The following is a 4,076-nucleotide window of genomic DNA, read 5'->3' as shown; positions in this document are numbered from 1 at the left end:
AGGGGAGCGGGGGAGGGAGGGAAGGAGAAGAGCGGGGCATGAGGCAGCCTGGGCTCCACCTCGAGGTTCTCCTGTTGCCTGAACCCAGGGACCACAAGTTTGGGGTGAGGACAGCAGAATTCTAGGCCCTGCTCCGGGGCATCTCCAACAGGACTTTGTAAACTGGTGATTGGATGGCCCTGCAACTGTGAGAAGAACTTAGTCACCCTTACCGTGGTGTCTTCCGTCTGCAGGGGGATGAGGTAGGCTAGGTGGACTTCAGGCCAGTAGGCCTTGCGTTACCAGGTTTTAGATGCCCTGTAAGGGCCCTGGCACAGCTGTGTAGGGACTCAACAGAAAGGTTTTTGTTTTTAAATTTTATTTTGTTTTGTTTGTTCACACTGAGATACATCCAAAGCCTTTTTTATTTTTTATTTTGCATCAGGGTCTCGCGAAGTCTCTAAGTTGTTCAGGCTGGGCTCAAACTTGTGATCCTCCTGCCTCAGCTTCCCAGAGGGCTGGGATTACAGGTGCATATGAACTTTGCTATTTTTATTATAGGTGCTAAGCTTCTTCTACACTTTACAATGATTTGTAAGTGGATCCTTTCTCCTAAACCCCATAGGAACAGCGACAGGAGCAGCAGCAGCCCTTCCTGGGTCCCCCCTAGGGGCAGGCACTGTCCTGGCCCTTTGTTATGAGATGAGCTCTTACAGCCTGGCTGAGTGGCTGAGGGGGGTGGTCTGAGGGGGTGGGAAGTACGGGGGAAGAGGGGGAGGGGGAGAGTGAGGGTGGGGAGGGTGGGGGAGGGGGCCTCCGAAGGTTTGGACTGGGAATAAACACATCAGCCTTCCCATGCTTCCTTTTGGCCAAAACAAGTCCCAAAACCAATCTCAAGAGCTAGAGACAGACCTTGTTGTCTGGGAGACCCAGAGGGAGGACCGGACAGCTTGGGACACTCTGCAGCGTGCGTGTTAGGTTAAGGATCTGGAAGAGTTGCAAAGTGCGATGAAAAGCAGAACACATGGGTTTTAGAGAGGTTTGCCTTACGTATTTTAATCTGGTATTGTCTGAATTTCTCTTTGGGAATAGCCACGGTGAGTGAAAGCATTGCATTGTGGACATCTCCGAGCATGCAGTACACAGCGAGACCTCTCAAGGACCCCGCGTCCCCCCGCCTGGCACCAACACGCTCAGCCGGGCCCTTTCCTTCTCCATCACGCAAACACGATCCCAGCCATTGCATCCTCTTGTCCAGAAGTCTGTCAGTGTGTGTCTCCAACAGAAAAAAATTTTTTAAAAAACTTAATTGAAGCTGGTCACAGTGGCCTACACCATAACGGCAATACTCTGGGAGGCTGAGGCAGGAAGGTGGCAAGTTACAGCCCAGCCTAGGGAGCTTAGCAGCTTAGGGAGATCCTGCCTCAGAATAGAAACCAAGAAGGGGTTAGGGAACATAGCTCAGTACAAAGGCCTTGGGTTCAATCTGTAGCTACACACACACACACACACACACACACACACACACACACACACCACCAAACCAGCCCCTCAACCCACAACGGGAATATCACATCCAACGACATGGACAATAATTCAAAACACCACCTAATGATCTATGATCAGTTTTTCCTGATTTTCTGAAGAGCGCCTTCTAGTCACTTATGTGTGAGAAATGGGTCCAAACAAGGTTTGCAGCGGCATTTGGTTGAAATGTTTGCTATTCTTCTAACCATAGAACAACTATTTTTGGAGGATGAGAAGCAGAAGTATTGAAACAAAAAGTTATACTGTCTTTGGTAAATTACTCAAAACTGCACGTCCCCACGGGAGGAAGGTGCAGGGGGGGCGCCGGCGTCTACACGGCGAGGCCGCACAGCCCTTCTGCCCCAGCTTGGGCGCTGCACACACCCCACTTTGTACTGCTCGGCTCAGATTGCCTGGCTGGGTTCCGGAGGGAGCAGAGCCTCCTGGCTCCATCTTGCCTGAGCCGGGACCTCCTTCCTGTCTTTGAAAAAGCAATGATGAGATTTGCAAATCACACATCTGATGAGAGATTAGTACCCCGCATAGAGAGAGAGGAGCACCTAACACTCAACAGCAGACAAAAACGAGTGAAGAAACAGAGCTTCCCCAGAGAAGACAAACTCAGGGCCAGTAAGCACAGCAGATGTTCAACGTCATCAGTCACATCGAAATCTGGGGGTCACCCCAAGCCCACTCTAATAGCTGCAGTGAAAACAAACCGTGCTAAATGCTGGTGAAGGTCCACAGGAATTGGATCTTGTGTGCTGTTAGTGGAAAGATAAAATGGTGTAGCCCCTGTGGAAATCAGTGTGGTGATTCCTCAAAATATTAAAATTAGAGCCGGGTGTGGTGGCATGTACCTGTAATCCTGGCACTCAGGAGGCTGAGGCAGGATTGCCATGGGTTTGAAGCCAGCCTGGCACGGTTTGGGGTTTTTTGCAAGGGAGAACAATATCATACAGGACACATATTTTATAAGATTATTTATAATGGCCACCCAAAGGATCATGTACAAGGGAGTGCAGGAAATCTGTCCACATACTAAAGACCCAAGAATCTTGCTGATTGCCTGGATCCCATGATAATGACCTGCATGACTCCAGCTGAAGACCTAGAACAAATGCCTCCCATGAGTCCAACTAGAGGCCTAGAGCTCATAACAATATCTCATGCAGACCTGTTTCACAGATCTGTGCTGGGAAGGCCCGAAGGTCAGTGGTGGAATCTAGGAAGTCTGTGCCAGCAGGATGAAGGTCTGTGCTAGCAGGCTCAGGGATCTGCACTGCAGCCAGGAAGTGATGCTCAGAAGAACCAGAGCTCCCCCAAAGTGTACCACAGCCATCCTCGGCAACAGTGAGGTCCTGAGCTCCTCCAATGATCAGGATGGCCGAGTTTCCATCAGGAAAGCCAACACAGCAAGCTTCTCTAGGAGACTGGCAGTGCACCATCTTCCCCTCAGGAGCCAGGAAGCAATGCTCAAAGTGAGGACCAGCTCTCCCCCAAAGGGAACTGAAGCTATCCTCAGTGCCAACAAGGTCCTGAGCTCCTCAAAGGATGAAAACAGCCGAGTTCAGCAGGAAAGCCAGCATGACAAGCTCCTCCAAAATAACCAACAGCTCCTTACAGCCTCTACCAGCTCCCAACAGCCTAACTTCTTCTCCAGTTCTGCCTCTTATGCTGCTGACAACAGTCCTCAGGTGGGCCTCCCACACCCAGCACCACGCTGACTCAGTTCAGCTGGGAGTTATAAGTTGACCACCAGCTGTCAATCTACTATACAGCCTGAACTACATGGTAAGATCTTGCCACAAACAGAACAAAACAAACACCAAACAAACAAAGCAAGAAAAGTTAAAATTAGAATTACTGTATGACCCGGCAGTTAAACTTCTGGGTATACACTCAAAAAAATTGAAAGTGGGGTCTCAAAGAGATAATTTGTTCACCCTTTTAAATTAAGAACAATTTATTTACAGCAGCTGAAGCACGTAAGTAGCCCAGTGTCCACTGCTGAGTGAACGAATGAACAGAATGCAGTCTACACACACAACCGGAGTCACTCAACGTGAAGCGAAGGACACCGTAACCCGCGCTGGAGCAGGCCAGCCACGGGGACTCTGTGCCCAGTGAAGCCAGCCACACACAAGATGATAAGTGCCACGCGGCTCCGCTCACAGGGGTCACCGGGAGGAGTCAGGCTCCCAGGACGGGAGCCGGCCAGTGGGTGCCGGGCGCTGGGGGAGCAAAGTTCGGGTCAGCGCTTGGTGGGGGCAGGGTTTCAGTTTTTCAAGATGAAGAGCGACCTGGAGACGGTGGTGGTGGTGGCAGCTGCACATCGATATGATATGACTGTACTCAGTTCCCGAGCTGTGCACTTGAAAATGCTTACTACGGCAAGTTGTGTGTCATTTTGCGTATTTTGTCACAATTTAAAAATGAAAGTAATGGCAAAGTGTTTCAAGGTTGTGGGACAAAGAAGACAATTCACTTCTCAGGTACTTACAACTCAGAATGATTTAATTTTTTAAAACTATGGTTACAGGACTGAGGATATAGCTCAGTGGAACAAG

This window comes from Chinchilla lanigera, unplaced genomic scaffold (genome assembly GCF_000276665.1).
Source record: "Chinchilla lanigera isolate Chin_1 unplaced genomic scaffold, ChiLan1.0 scaffold00166, whole genome shotgun sequence".
Taxonomy (NCBI): Eukaryota; Metazoa; Chordata; class Mammalia; order Rodentia; family Chinchillidae; genus Chinchilla; species Chinchilla lanigera.
This window is presented reverse-complemented; position numbering follows the sequence as displayed.